We start from the raw sequence: 17,251 nt of genomic DNA, 5'->3' as shown, positions 1-17,251 counted from the left end.
CCACCAACATATACTTTATCAGAGTGGATATGCAGCTTCATGTTCTGCCTCTGATCTGTGGAGAATTCATCTGTGATACACACTCAGGAGTGGGATTGCTGAGCTATATGTAATTTTTACAATAAGACACAATAGTTTTTAAAGTAAATTATTTAATTATTATTTATTATTAGTTACTTAATTATTTTAGCACTGTATAGTAAACTATCTAGGACTTCCCTGGTGGTTCAGATGGTAAACAATCTGCCTGCAGTGCAGGAGACCCGGGTTCTATCCCTGGGTCAGGAAGATCCCCTGCAGAAGGAAATGGCTACCTACTCCAGTGTTCTTACCTGGAGAACTTCATGGGCAGAGGAGCCTGGCAGGCTACCATACAAGGGGTCCCAAAGAATTGGACATGACTGGGCAACTAACACACACACACACACACACATACACACAATAAACTATCTTATATTTTTGTCATGTGAATAAATATAACCCCCTACATGGACATCAACAGATGGTCAATACCAAAGTCAGATTGATTATATTTTTATAGCCAAAGATGGAGAAGCTCTATACAGTCAGCAAAAACAAGACTGGCAGCTGCCTGTGGCTCAGATCATGAACTCCTTATTGCCAAATTCAGACTAAATTGAAGAAAGTAGGGGAAAACACTAGACCATTCAGGTATGACCTAAATCAAATCCTTTACAGTAATAGAGTGGAAGTGACAAACACATTCAAGGGATTAGATCTGATAGAGTGCCTGAAGAACTATGGACAGAAGTTCATGATATTGTACATGAGACAGTGATCCAGACCATCCCCAAGAAAAAGAAATGCAAAAAAGGCAAAATGGTTGTCTGAGGAGGTCTTACAAATGGCAGAGGAAAGAGAAGCTAAAGGCAAAGGAGAAAGGAAAGATATACCTATTTGAATGCAGAGTTCCAAAGAATATCAAGGAAAGATAAGAAAGCCTTCCTCAGTGATCAATGCAAATAAATAGAGGTAAATAATAGAATGAGAAAGACTAGAGATCTCTTCAAGAAAATTAGAGATACCAAGGGAACATTTCATTCAAAGATGGGCACCAAAAGGACGGAAATGGTATGGACCTAACAGAAGCAGAAGATATTAAGAAGATGTGGCAAAAATAAACAGAATAACTATACAAAAAAGACCTTCATGATCCAGATAACCATGATGGTGTGATCACCCATCTAGAGCGAGACATCCTGGAATGCGAAGGCAAGTGGGCATTAGGAAGCATCACTATGAACAAAGCTTCTGGAGGTGATGGAATTCCAGTGAAGCTATTTCAAATCCTGAAAGATGCTGCTGTGAAAGTGCTGCACTCAATATCCCAATAAATTTGGAAAAGTCAGCAATGGCCACAGGACTGGAAAAGGTCAGTTTTCATTCCAATCCCAAAGAAGGGTGATGCCAAAGAGCATTCAAACTACTGTACAATTGCACTCATCTCACATGCGAGGAAAGTAATGCACAAGTTTCTCCAAGCCAGGCTTCAACAGTACATAAACTGTGAACTTCCAGATGTTCAAGCCAGATTTAGAAAAGGCAGAGGAACCAGAGATCAAATTGCCAACATTTGTTGGATCATCGAAAAAAGCAAGAGAGTTCCAGAAAAACATCTATTTCTGCTTTATTGACTATGCCAAAGCCTTTGACTGTGTGGGTCACAACAAACTGTGGAAAATTCTGAAAGAGATGGGAATACCAGACCACCTGACCTGCCTCCTGAGATATCTGTATGCAGGTCAAGAAGCAACAGTTAGAACTGGACATGGAACCACAGACTAGTTCCAAATCAGGAAAGGGGTACTTCAAGGCTGTATATTGTCACCGTGCTTATTTAACTTATATGCAGAGTACATCATGAGAAATGCTGGACTAGATGAAGCACAAGCTGGGAGAAATATCAATAATCTCAGATATGCAGAGGACACCACCTTTATGGCAGAATTTGAAGAAGAACTAAAGAGCCTCTTGTTGAAAGTGAAAGAGGAGTATGAAAATGTTGCCTTAAAACTCAACATTCAGAAAACTAAGTCCATGGCATTTGGTCCCATCACTACATGGCAAATAGATGGGGAAACAATGGAAACAGTGACAGAGTTTATTTTGAGGGGCTCCAAAATCACTGCACATGGTGACTGCAGCCATGAAATTAAGATACTCCTTGGAAGAAAAGCCATGACCAACCTAGATAGCATGTTAAAAAGCAGAGACATTACTTTGCTAACAAAGTTCTGTGTAGTCAAAGCTATGGTTTTTCCAGTAGTTTTGTATGAATGTGAGGGTTGGACTATTAAGAAAGCTGAGTGCCAAAAAATTAATTTTTTTAAACCATGATGTTGGAGAAGACTCTTGAGAGTCCCTTGGACTTCAAGGAGATCAAAGCAGTCAATCCTAAAGGAAATAAGTCCTGAATATTCATTAGAAGGACTGATGGTGAAGCTGAAGCTCCAATACTTTGGCCATGAGATGCGAAGAACTGACTCCTTGGAAAATACCTTGATGCTGGAAAGATTGAAAGCAGAAGGAGAAAGGGATGACAGAGGATGAGATGGTTGGATGGCATCAGCAACTCAATGGATATGTTTTGAGCAAGCTCCAGGAGTTGGTGAAGGACAGGGAAGCCTGTCATGCTGCAGTCCATTGGGTTGCAAAGAGTCAGACACGACTGAGCAACTGAACGAAACTGAGCCACATAGATATGTTATAACAAGTTCTTAGCAATAAATTCATAGTCTTACTCTAAACTATTAAGTATTAATTATCTATGATTGCATAACAAATCACTCTAAAATAGCAGCTTAAATGATAAATGCTTATACTATAATTTATGTGAGTCATGATTTGGGGAGTATCTTCTTTGGATATTTTTTCTTAGTTTCTCATGAAATTGAACAGTATGCTGCAATCATCTGAAGGCCTACCTGGGGCTGGAGGAGTAACTTTCAAGATGGCTCACAGGCATGTCTATTGGAAGGAGTTCTTAGTTCCTTGATAGAGCTGTCAAAGATCTCACTGAATGTCCTTCTGTTATGTTAGCTTGTTTTCTCCAGAGTTAGTCATCCAAGAGCAAGAAGGAAACACAAAGTTTTTTTATGACTTACTCTCAGAGGATAAAATCACTTTCTTCATTGTCTATGTGTTATATGCAAATCTAGCTCATGCTCAAGGAGAAGAGATTTAAGTTCCACTTCTTGAAGAAGGAGTGTCAAAGAACTTTTAGACATACTTCAAAGACACCACAAAACCCATAGATCATAATGGAGCCCTATATCTTGTAAACTCTGAATAAATATGTTTTATTATGTTCTGGTTTTGATTCTGTAAATAACATTAAATATTTACTTTGTGCTAAACATTTTGCTGAGAAAGGGAGAAGTAAGATGAATAGTGAGGGCTGTTATACAATTGGATAAAAAAATGATACTTTTATCAGATTATAAATGCATAACAGCATCTTAACTCTATACACATACTTCAGTATTTTAAAGGAATAACATTACGTTTCATTACACCATGATCCTTGCTAATAGTTTTTCAACACTTTGAGAGAAAAATCTTGTAAAAGATTTGATAAATCACCCAATAATTACAAATTTAACATTATCAAGGAAGGAATGCCTCTGTTCTCTTACAAAGATCATTAAAAAGAAACAACAAAAGAAAGACAACTAAGAAAACTGACTGATTCACATTCTTACTATCATTATTTAGCTCTTATTCTATCTTGATTTGAGAAGTATAACATGCAAATATCATCTCTGTGTTATTCATTACAGTATATGGAGTTTCACTGTAAATCCTCTGTGACTTTTGGGAGAAAATGCTAAAGGAACGAGAAAGGCTGCTAACTAGGCAACTGAAACAAACTTTTGTCTGCTAACATTAACTACAGTTTAAAAATCTTTATGTCAGTAGCATTCTTATTCTTCACATGAGACAGACTGCTCCAAACACAGATTGGCTTATTGTCCTTACTGCTCAGAAGCTGCACCTGTTCTTTTTTAATGGTATTTAAAAGAAGATAATGCTCCAATTATCTACTGCATGAATTACAAGTATTCCCAGAACTGGTAAATAATATAGCACTACAAACTAAAATTATAGTTCAATGCTTATTTGCATGGAGATGACCAAAAAATATGTCTTTCCACACACTCTTCACCTAGGAGACAAAAAAATTACTATCATTACAATTCAAAAAGATAACCTCTGTTTTTAATTATTGGCTGAGCTGGATAAATTTTAGAATTGGTTTATATAGAGGAAAAGTTCAGTAAGAATAAAAGAATGAAGGTGTAGGTTTGTTTGTTATTAACCTTCTCATACTTCTATCCCTTATCATGATCCTTACCTAACAGACAGTAATAGAATGGTTTTGTGTAAAGGACAGTACCAAATAAAATTGAATCTGATTTATTTTTGACAGAAACTGAAATAGGTATAAATGAAAGCTTAGTAAAAATCATATTTGATTGTCCTGTATAAACATGGTAGATTTACTTCACAAATCAGAACTTTTAAGTGTTTGTTCTTATGAAGTAGTAATCAGACACATTCAAAAGATTTTAAAAGTATTTTGTATTTTTGTCCTTTTCATTGTATAATTGGCATTGGCATAAGAACTTTTTTTTTTTAACATGGTGTAAGTCAAGCCTTGATGAATAAATAGACTCAGCAACGATTTACCAAACACTGGCTGTATGTAAATGCTTTATTCACGATCCCTCTGTTCCACATGTTTCTGAAAATTGGTTTGCTTACTTTTGTCTTTGTCCTGATTATCTGCTACTTTGGGCATAGGTAAAGCCATTTCAATATTCATTTGTTTAACTAGGAAGCCATGGCAGATATAAAATGAAAGTTCATACTGAGACCCTATCTTATTAACAAATAGCATGAGCTGTTGAGTGTGGCATTGTATCCTCTTTTGGCAGATCACAGGCAGAATTCTCCGTCTAGAAATTTAGTTCTGGGAAATTCCCCAGTGGTCCAGTGGTGAGGACTCAGTGCCTCCACTGCTAGGGCCCAGGTTCCACTGATCCCTAGTTGGTGAACCAAGGTCCCACCACAAGCTGGGTGGCAGCCCTACCACCTCATAAAAAGAAATTTAATTCTGGACCTAGTTGGAATTTAAGTTCTATGAAATCAGTAAATAGTGGCAACCTTTATCCATTAACCAAGTCTTGTTCATTTGATATAGACAAATTGATTTATCAGTTAGAAGCTTCAAAAAACAGTCTGTGGCAGATAGATTTGAATTGTGTTATGTACCATATACTAGTCCCTTGATAACTATTTGCAGAATAAATAAAATTAAGTTATTAAATTATAAAATAACATGATTAAAGCCATTTAAAATCTAGGAAAGCAGGTAACTACTTTCTGGGGACTTACCATGTGACTAAATTTACATATATCATCTAAACTAAGCCACTGTAATGGTTATTTTTATGCATCAGCCTGGCTATGCTATAGTACTTAGTTATTCAATCAAACAATTTGGGGAAAAAACACAAAAAGATTGTATAGTTTGGGGAGACTTTGTGTGTTCAGAGTTTTATAGAAAGAAAAGAAGACAGAATGAAAACCAAATGTGTGTTTGTAGAACTAACATTTGATTATAAGACTTAGAGAAAGACTGATCTTGTATTTTACAGAATGTTCTATATAAACCAAGCTTTTGCACTTTATATAAAAGTGTGAAAAACTAAGTGATCTCCTTAGTGAAAAACTAAGGATATTCTAAAAAAAAATAGGTTAATAGTTCAGATTAAATGATTGACTGCATCCATTTTAATTGAATATTCTCTACTTAGGTCGGGAAATATGAAATGAATTAATGTTATTCAGTATCGAAAACAAAATTTGAGTAGCTATTCAGATACATAGTTACCCCTTCAATGGAGAAAAGAACAATAAATTCATGTAAAAAAGATTTAAAAATAATCAATTTCAATCACAGTTTATTTGAAAAGACTCATCATACTGCAAGTTTCTGATTTATACACATTTGCAGTTTTATTCCATATTATGTACAATGGTGAGATTCACTGAATTTGTGATTGATGCTTTTGAGAGTTAAATAGGTTCTGTTTCTGATTAAGTTCAATATTTTGTTTTCACATGAGCCGCATCAACCCCTTAATGAGTACCTTAGTCATTACTTGTTCAGTGTTTGTTGCCTTCTCTGCCCTATAAATCCAGTAAAGCTAGAAAATGTGTCCATGTTCGCCTTTACTGAATCCCAGCACTGCTTCTAAGTAATGTGCATCTAGAAGAATGTAAGAGGGAAGACAGATAATAAACAATCAGCAAATAAATACATAATACAATTTTGGATAAGGTTAAAATCTGTGGAGAAAATAAACAGATGGATTCATATGATTGGAGGAGAGGGTCATTTGACATAGGAGAGTCTCTGAATAAGTAAGATTTGAGCAAAGGTATAAAAGATGAGAAAGAGTTTAGATAAAATAGAGTTTTGATAAATCTGGGAAATGGAAAGAAAAAAATGCAAAGACACTGAACATTGTCTGTAAACTGGGAGTTAAAAGATCTATCGTGAGGTATCCTGCCTTCAGTGGAGATTAAAGTAAAAATAAATTTCTGTAATAGTAAGATAGAGTAGTATAGTGTAGAATTAGTATTAGTATAATTAGTAGTATAATTAGTATTAGTATTATTGATTAGTATTAGTATACAATAGATGCTAAGCTCTATGGTAGAAGTGGGCTTTCCAGATGGTGCTAAGGATAAAGAATCCACCTGTCAATGCAGGATACATAAGAGATGCGGGTTCAATCTTTGGGTCAAGAAGATCTCCTGAAGGAGCACATGGCAACCTTCTCGAGTATTCTTGCCTGGAGAATCCCATGGACAGAGGAGCCTGGCGGGCTACAGTCCGCAGGGTCACAAAGAGTCAGACATGATTGGAGTGACTCAGCACGCACACATGGAAGAAGTTTATTAACAGGATATTCCTCTGGAGCATCCAGATAAGCACAGAGGAGACACAGTCAAGCAGACTATGGTAGAAGGACGGATATGGAATTGACTTCCTTTTATTATAGCAGCTACTCCTCTAAATTCAAGGTGAACTTATGGAAAGTGCAGAAAAATAGTTTAAAAAATTATTCCTTTTTTTGTAAATCAATATTGCTGTGCAATGAATTATTAAATGGATGATTATATTTTCATACTCTTCTGAGGATGAATGAATTGCTGTCAGCATGAAGTCAGGCAAAGGCTTGTTTTTTTTTTTTTTTTTTAATCTAACTGCCTAATATTCTGAACATAAAAGTGTCTATTAATGTAAACATACCAATTTCCCAGCCAAATCAATCCTGTTCATATGAGGTCAGTTGTAGGATAAGCTGCTATGAAAAGGAAGACTTGAATGATAGTTTACATGGGCTAGAAGTGTCTTTCCATCTTATGGAAGTAACTGCGTAGGATTTTTAAGGCTGATATGTTGGCTTCACAATATTAGAGACCTAGGTTCCTTCTAGCTGTTGTGTCACCGTCTTGCACACACAGATCTGATCTTAGGCCACAAGATAGCTGTTTCAGCTGTCACCATAGTGACTCCATCCCAGCAGCCCAGAGGGAGAAACGGAAAATAGATCACACATTTTTCCTTTGAAAACATGACCCAAAAGTTAACATACCATCCCAATTACAACCCAGAGACCAGAACTTATCTTTAGACTACTTCTGCTGCAAGAAAGGTTAGGAAAGGTGGCCTTTGGCCATGTAATGATGTGCTCAGTGAAAAAGTTGATTACTATGCAAAGAAAGAAAGAATAAATATGAAGAAACAAACTGTAGTCTCTGCCATATCATCGCATTGTGATCTTAATTTTCAGGTGTTAGATTCATTTGTGGAAATGTAGGAAATTTCTTAAGATGTAATCAAATGAACTGTGCAGAAAATCAATTACATATTCAGATTAATTGTCTCATATTCACTGCTTACACCTTTATCATTATCAACAAAGCTTTCATGTTAATAATTGTTAAGATGAAATGTGCAACATATTCTTTAAGAACAAATGTATAAGTTTCTCAGAAAGACAGAAACATATGCATATCTTTCTGTAACACATTTCATTATATATATATATCTACATATCTTTCTATAACATTATATAATATATATGTTCACTTTTACTTTTTTAGAACATGCTTGATTGTGGAGCTCTTTATTCCATTTTATTTTTAGTGCTTTTGAACAGCGTGACCTTTATTCAGTTGAAAGGACCCTAGTTAGGAGTTTGAATACTTATGTTCGAGGTCTTGTTCTGCTACTAATTATCTGTGCGACCTTGGGAAATTATCCTTACCAATCTAGTTTCAATTTCCTCATCTGCCAAATGAAGGTGTTGGACAAGGTGATCTCCAAGGTCCAATTCTGCTGTAATTTCCATGATTCTCTGACTCACAGTACACTGTGAGTGCTGATCTAATTAATTTTCTTAGTCACCTTCACGACACTCAACAGAATATATTTTCTCATGATGTTCAAGAGGTTGATGTGTACATCTGTAAAGATTTCAGCTAAACATAAACACTACTTTTGGCTTTCCTGAAAGGCACAGGGTTGAATTTATGATAATGTACACTAATTGCAAAGTGCAACTCTTTTGTCCCTTCTTTGTTCTTCTTGCATCAGTTTTCTACATCTCTGTCTCCTCTGAGAAGCTATGAAATGGGGCCAAGTTAATCTTTATACCCACGGTGTTACATTCAATGCTTCATGTTCAAAGCCATTTCTTAAATACACAGCATAAACAAATGAGCCTTTTAAAATGTTTTACACTGTTCAAAAGGGAATGATTTCTTTAAATCCCACCATATATTCATTTGATGTATCATGTTGTTATTTTCACTGTACATAATTATTTCCTACTTCTATAGATTGTACATTTTGCTGAGCTCCAAGAACAAAAACATAATATATTGCAATCAGTTCTCAAGCTGAGCATCATTTAGGGGTTCATTTAGGGCACAGGCTGTATATAAGTACAGAAATCCATTAAATGACTTCAGAATCACCAAGGGATGAGGAGAGCTAAAGACAGTGTCCAGAGTCTCTGCTAGGTTTGTCCATTAATATAAGAACAGGACTTAAGCAGAGTTTGATGTAGCTATCTGAACATAGGAAATTATTTAAACAAAGGTGTGGAAGTTAGCCTATTTAACTAATAATTTGAAGGAAATGCTTAGAGATCAATAGTAAAATACATACCGCAGGCATTGCATGCGGACAGATGCAAGAGCCTGCGATGCTGTATTGGGAGCTTTGCAGTGAAGATTCAGTTGTTTTTCTCTCCACCTGGGGTGACATACATGTTCATAGAGAATGCAATTAAAATTTTTGATAATCTAATTAACTGATTTGGTGGCACTATGGATAAGGCTACGAGACACTGAAAATGATGACAAAATTTAGTAAATAACTAGATAGGAAAGAAGTGTCAAGAAATGTGTAGGATTCTGATATTTTACCTTACTTGTGGGCTAATCTTTTTACCCTACTTGTGGGCTAATCTGTGAGCCTGTTACCTTTCATGGATGTTGACAAAAGACACTCCTGAGTCTGGAACAAAGGACTTTATTACTCACCACACAGCAAAGCAGTGAACACACCAGCATATTTTTTGTAAGGTCCCCTTGCCTCCAGTGCACACAGGGATGAAGTGATGGGTCCAAATAGATGCTTTATATATGGTGGGATTTCATCACAGCGGAGAAACCCAGCACCAAGAGCCCAACAACTTTTGAGCAAAAAAAAAATTCTGGTGGCTCAGTGGTAAAGAATGAGCCTGCAAAGCAAGAGACTTGCAGGAGACTGGGGATCGATCCCTGGGTTGGGAAGATCCCTTGGAAAAGAAAATGGCAACCCACTCTAGTATTCTTGCCTGGGAGATCCATGGAGAGGAGCCTGGCAGGCTGCAGTCCATGGGATCACAAAGAGACGGACATGACTAAGCAACTAAACAATAGTAACAACAATGGGTAGAAAAGCTAGTCCCCCTCCCCCGGGGAGGTGTATAGTCACACAGTAGTCACCATCAGGCTGAGGTTGCCTTGACCTACTTACCTGTCTGTGTGACAAGCTACAGAAACTGTCCAGTATCAGGACAGATAAAGGCTTTCCATCTGGCACACTTGGCAAGAATGTGCAGGGAAGCTCAGGGCTCATGGTGACTCTGTTCCAACAACAGGAGAATTCAAAACTGATTCCCAGATTTTCTGCACTAGACTCTCAACCTCTGAAGAGCATGAACTCAGATTTACTTATCTTCAAAAGCTCAGTTGGCTGGCATAGACGAAGCCTTATTTACCTATATCTATACCTGTATCATTAGTTCCCTGCTGGTGCTGCTAAGTCACTTCAGTCGTGTCCGACTCTGTGCGACCCCATAGACGGCAGCCCACTAGGCTCCCCTGTCCCTGGGATTCTCCAGGCAAGAATACTGGAGTGGGTTGCCATTTCCTTCTCCGATACATGAAAGTGAAAAGTGAAAATGAAGTCTCTCAGTCGTACCCGACTCTTAGTGACACCTAGGACTGCAGCCTACCAGGCTCTTCCGTCAAAACGGCAACAAACTGGGTGGCAAAAAGCAAAAGCTAAAAGCAGGCATTTATTTTTATAATATTCAAGAGGCTCTAAATCCAAAATGAAGGTATTGACAAAGCCGAGCTCTCTCTGACAGCTCTGGGAAGAATATGTTCTTACCCCTCACTAGCTTTGGGTGGTTGTCAACACTTTGGCTTATAGTCACATCCCTTCAGTCTCTGCCTCCATGATCATATGACCTTCTTCTCTCTGTGAGTCTGTGTCTCTGTGCCACCTCCTCTTCTTGTAAGGACACCAGGATTTGGAGATAGAGCCTAGCCTTAACTAGCATGAACTCATTTACACTTAAATTATTACATTTTCAGAGACCTCATTTCCAAATAAGGTCACATCGTGTGGTCTTTGAGTGCACGTGAATTTGGAGGGATGAACGGTATATAGCCCAGTGTAAACTCTGTATCTGTATCTGGTCAGTGAGTATATGAATGAATCAGTATGTGGATTAACAGGTATATACATGAATGAATTCAAGACAGTGTAATGCCTTGACTATGCGAATATGGATCCAAAGGCAGAAAAATAATATTAAAAAATGGAAGAATTCAGTATGCTATATTTAAGTTGATAATGAGACTTCAGGTGAAAAAAACCCAGAGGCAGTTGAGTAAAGTTGGGTGTTGACACTCCATGGTTTATTTTGCTGTATAGCATATTATTCTCCGCAATAATATGGCTCTGGTGTCTCCCTCCACTTATTCATATATTCATTCTGCAATGCTCGGCTCACATAATATCTCCTTTTTGTTTTTTCCTGTCTACATGGGTTGTATTTTTACAACTTCTACCATGCCTACTAGCATAACCCATAATTCACTTTTTGTTTACATTATGTATTTATTATATATGTTTAGAATAATAGGCACATGGAATTCACAAATAAAATCTGTTTATTTTTTAATCCTCCCTTTTCCACTTTCCTCACACAATATTATTTAAAATGATGCTAGATACATAATTAGAATTTAAGTATACTTACTGACTAAACTTTCACATTTATGCTTATGTAAGTTTTCCATAAGGATTTTGTTTGCATTTTAACCGATTTCAAATCAGGGTAATTAGGTAATAAAAATTTTAGCATTGGTTTATGGAAATATTATTTCTTTTTGTAAATAAATGTATACAAAGACACGTTTCAATAGCATTTTTTGTGAAAATTGATTTCAAGCAACATTGGATATTCAGCCAGCTCTGCTTTTTAATACTTGGTATTCTCTTTGCTTTTAGGTTCCTTAATATGTGCTTTATCCTTTTAATTCTAAACTTTCCTTGCTCTGTGCTTGTGGCTCACAGTGCTGTATTATGCTTTTGTTTTCATTTTTATCTCTGACAATAATACACCATTTTCATTCTCTTCAGATTCCCAAGTAATAAAACACATTTTATCATATTCTGGGAGATTATACTAGTCACAGTCTGCCTTTTAAAGAGCAAGAGACAGTTCTCGACCAGGGTATTGTGTGTCCTCGGATTCAGGCGGAGGTTGTCTTTCAAGACATCTTATTTCTTAGATTTGCAAATTTGCCGGATCTACTCATAATTCTGTAATTTTATTTCATGGCACTTTCATCTTGGTTGACAACATGTTGTGTTAGACTAAGTGGCCTCTTGTTTGCATTTTCCTTGGTTTAATTTCAATTCCTTATGTAAGTCATAGTTAAATTTAATGGGTTTTTTGTTTGTTTCTTTGTTCTAATTGTTTTTTGGTCTACAGACCTAGAAATCCATTATCTCTGGGCACTGTGGATACATAATTCAAATGTCATTTTAAAAGGTATTTTCTTTTGTGTACAACTAGTTTTAGGGAAATTCTGCACTTAATAAAAACTAGGTTTGTAAAATTTTATTTATATGCTTGCCCTTATAAGGAAACATTGATTATAATAACAATATTTATGTATCCTAATTGATAAATATACCAAGCATTTTCCTTTTTTTAGTATGTTGTATTTTTTATACATGTATCTCATGTAACTATTTCCTATTCCCTTTTCATTCAGTGGTAAAATTATATAATCAAATACTTCATAGTGTATTGATTGCAATGCAGTAAAGTTACCCCAAAGGAATGATAATGCTGAAGGGAGATGTTGAAGAGCTGGACTTTTCAGAATTCTGTATTGTTAGAATTCAGAACCACTAGCTTCTTATCATTAGCCTTCGGATTTTTAAATATACCTTTCACAAGAACCAAAGAAAGCAGTTAACTACCTTTCCCTAAAAGATAAAATAAAAATATCTCTGATCTAGCAATTTGAAGGAAAGTGAGAAAGAAGTGCAGCAATGAGATATTTACTGGCTAGATTTGACGAGATAGGGAAGGAAGAAATTTTCCTCTATGCTTCTAGGTTCTTCTGGCTGGTGTGAGAATTAGATTGACATGAGACAGATTAATAGCAGAAAGTCAAATAAAAGTTTAATAACATGTATACCCAGGAGAGACCGAGAAAAACTGACTCCCCAGAATGACTGAGGCCCTCACTTTAAACACCATCTTCAGGTAAAGACAAGAAGATGTTAGGAATAGTAGTTTGGGACCTCAAAGGGAAGGGAGGCAGTAGACCTGAGGATGAAAAAACGAATGGTTGATAAATGAATGTTTTCTGGGTCATAAAGAAACAATGCATCACAGAGTCAACCCTGATCTAGGCCCTGCCTGAGTTTCCCCCACCAAACCTAGTCCATATTTTTTTTTGCAGATCTCTGGTAATTGCTCTGTTCTGGGAACAGAACCACTGTGTCAATTTTAGGGAGCTATGTTGAAAAGCCAACATTTCTTTTTGTATCTTTGGGGCCTTGATTGTTTTTGGTTCAAAACAATCTTCATGCCAAAAAGAAGCTTTAGGGTACCAAATTGTATGGAGTCGCACATGGACTTATTGCAAAGTGAGGAGGCAAAGAGCAGTGCTCTCTGAGGATCAGTAGACCTTGAATGTGATGCCACTGGCCCTGCCACACCGGGGCCCCCACTTGAGTGGTCCATAGGCCACATGATGGTTCTCTACCTTGAATGCTACTAATTCCAGATGCTGGGTTCTCCATCTAGAAATGTTTATTACGCAAAAAGAGGTATGTAAGGCAATAATCAATCAATAGACTGCAGTCAAATCTCACCATTGCTGCTTTGCCTGTCCCTCAAGTAATTTTGTCCAGTGTGTGTGTGTATGCTTAATTAGTCATGTTCTACTCTTTCCGACCACGTGGACTGTAGCCCACCAAGCTCCTCTGTCAACGGAATTCCCAGGCAAGAATTCTGGAGTTGCTAGCCATTTGCCCTTCCAGGGAATCTTCTCGACCCAGAGATTGAAACCTCATTGCTGCTTTCCCTGTTCCTCATATAATATTTTGCCCAGTAATGTGCCTTAATAAAACACAAGTTGATTATCTGAAATATAGACATCTGCATTCAGTGTAAGTGAACTTTTTGGATAACAAATGGTTAAAAACTAGAAAGAGAAGATTTAAAAGTGTTAAATCTAATGTAACATCTGAACATTTATAAACCATCAAGTCATGTCAGGCTTCCCTGGGGGCTCAGTGGTGAAGAATTCACCTGCCAATACAGGAAACACAGGTTGGATCCTTAGCCCAGGAAGATCCCACATGCCAGGAAGCAACTAAGTCCATGAGCCACAAGTATTGAGCCTGCGCTCTAGAGCCCTGGAATTGCAACTACTGATACCCGAGTGCCCTAGAGCCAAGGCTCCCTAACAAGAGAAGCCACGACAATGAGAAGTCCGCACACTGCAACCAGAGAAGAGATACTCACTACAGCTAGAGAAAAGTCCATGTGGCAGTGAAGATCCAGCCAAAAATAAATAAATAAAATGATTTCAAAGAAGAAAAAAAGATGTAAGCATTTATATTAATTTTCATAATGGTAGCCTAGAAGTGAATCTAACTGAATTTTATGTTTTCTGTTTAGCTACAAACAAGAAAATCAGAGAAACATAAATAGCAATTATCCTTTGTTTTTTCTTCTTATATCAAATATTATGTCAGCAGATTCTAAAAGTCCATATTTTAACCGTTATGTTTAATTTAGAAATACCAGTAAGCAAACCAGAAGGAACATGAGATGAGCTGTTGGAATAATCTTTGAATTGACACATATACCAAAAAAAAAAAAAAAATCTCAGCTCAATAAGTGTTTCTTGAATGAACAAATGAGTAAATAATTTAGGTTTTGTCTACCTACTAAAAAATTCCCTCTTCATCCCTTCTGCCTTTTTGTAGACTGCCTTACTTTCCTCATGTATGCATAGGTCTTTCAGAATTGATTGATGTCTTGTTTTAAATTACCTGAAAAAAATGTCATTACCTTTTACTGTGCCTTTATAAAGAAGCTGGTTTTATGGAAATCTAGGATTAAGTAATACATGAATATCAGACTGCCTGTTTCAATCCCAGCTCAGCCATTTCAGTGTTCATATTTAAATTTGCTTCACTTCTTACTGTAATTCACTTCCCTTAACTGCCAGATGGAGAAGATGTTAGTACCTACCTCAGGCCCATATTGAGTCTTAAATGAGTTAATAAAATAATGTGTTTAGAAAAGTACCTGGAACACAGAAGACAGTCAGTATTAGCCACCATGGCCAAATTAAGTCCTCACAAAACACTTATCTAGTACAAAATTAAAATAGAAACACCAGCTCATCATAATAATCAATAACCTTGTTTAGGCATAAAGTAATTATTTTAAGGCTAAAATTAAAGGAAAATTTAGCACTACTTTGTAGTTAATCTGGGACTAGAACCAAGTATTTTCTACTGTAATAAGTAGTCTTAGTACCATATTTTCATAATTATCTCATTTGAAGTACAGGCTTTTTTTTTTTATGGATGCAAAGTTATAATAAAAAATGTACAAGCAACAGAAAAGCCCATTTTGGATGGGGGATTTCTCCTACAGTTGTAGTTATCGATCTACTTTTCAGGTTGTGCTAGGGAGTAGAAAGGCCTTTGTACAATCCTTTATTTGTTGCTTACTCATTACCTGTGTGACCTTAGGAAAGTTACTCAGGCTCTCTGTGTCTGGTTAATCATCTCTATAAGAAAATAGTATATCGATAACATTTACATTAAGAGTAGTGAGAATTATATGAATATGTTAGGTAAAGTGCCTAAATGTTTCATTCCTTTATCTTCTTGCTTAGGGTCCACTTGAAGGCCCATTTGCAGGGCTGTATTATTGTAAATCCATTTCTCATTTTGTCATTGCTATTTTTTCTTTGCTTTTTAATGCCAAACAATATATTTGGTAAGCTGAGTCTTTAAGGATTATCCAACTTAGACTTTCCAATGCTTTGTGAAAAACATTAGGCTAATGAGTTTATTCAACAGCTTTAAGGCTAATAAAAGCCAATTCTGTAACCCACACAATCCCTCAATGGAGTTTTTAAAAATTAGATTTTGCTTTTTTAAAAATAGGAAAATAAAACACACTAGATATGCTGTACACACATTTCTTAACCTAGTTTAGACAGTAACAGGACTTGGTTTGAAAGCTGAATTGTTTCTACTGTGTGTATTTATGTGAGTGTGTGTTGTGTATGTGTGTGCATTTATGCTTAGAGGATAGAAAGTTAATTTAAATATAAAAATAGTAAATCTTCAACATCTCTTACATTCTTTTTTACCCTCTACCCCAAAACACAATGCACTTGGATTTAATCACTTTTTAGATGCCAACTTTGTCTACAAATAATTAATTAGGGATAAGGGAGCATGTCAAATAGCACCAGGAGGAATTCACCACTCAGATACATACAGTGGGATGTTTTTCAAAACTTGATTTTATTTCCAAAAAGCCAATGGCATGGGGAAAAACAAAGAAAAGATGAAAAAGATTTAAGGAACATACCTACATAATAAAATAGTAGGACCTTTTTAAATTATGATTTTTAAGAATCAAAAAGTATTATTTTTAGATTTCCAGGGAAATTGGAATATGACTTGAATATTAGTCACTGTCAATGAATTATGGTTAAATTTGTTACATGGTAATGGAAATTGTGATTATGAAAGTTAATATGCTTCTAAGATTTTAATTTTTGAGATGCATATTAAATCACACACAGGATATCTGACTGAAATAACATGAGGTCCAAGATTTGTTTTAAAACCTTCCAGACAACCCAAACCCCACTGAAAGGTGGGGAGGGAGGAGATAAAACATGTTAAACAAAACATTGGTAGTTTTTGAGGCTGGTTGATGAATACTTGAAACCTCAGGGAAAACCTCTACTGTTTGTGTACATTTGAAAACTGTATGCTAAAACAGTTGTTAAAAATAATAGATATTGAATGTAGGTGCCTTAATATTAGTTCTTACGTCTTTTAGGGTTTTAAACAAGTATTTGTAGAGTAAAAAATTAATAAATACATCCTAAACTGCATATGTTATTATGTGCATATTGTATTTATACTAACACAAGATTTTTGCAGCAATTGGTTAAGAAAAAATGTTTAAAGATTGATACTACAGTTATAAAACCTTTAACAAGATATCTCTCCTTAGATTAATTTATACTGAATAACAATAAGACAGTTAGCTCTAACATGTAGCAACTAGATTTCAAA

At 35.9% G+C, this 17,251-nt stretch overlaps 1 protein-coding gene across 2 annotated transcripts in view; it reads left to right on the top strand.

Annotated features, from left to right (window-relative positions):
* The window catches only part of BRINP3 (BMP/retinoic acid inducible neural specific 3), a 485,075-nt gene that overhangs the window by 431,171 nt on the left and 36,653 nt on the right, over positions 1-17,251 (top strand). The window lies entirely within an intron of this gene.

Source organism: Bos mutus, chromosome 16 (genome assembly GCF_027580195.1).
Source record: "Bos mutus isolate GX-2022 chromosome 16, NWIPB_WYAK_1.1, whole genome shotgun sequence".
Taxonomy (NCBI): domain Eukaryota; kingdom Metazoa; phylum Chordata; class Mammalia; order Artiodactyla; family Bovidae; genus Bos; species Bos mutus.
This window is presented reverse-complemented; position numbering and strand designations above follow the sequence as displayed.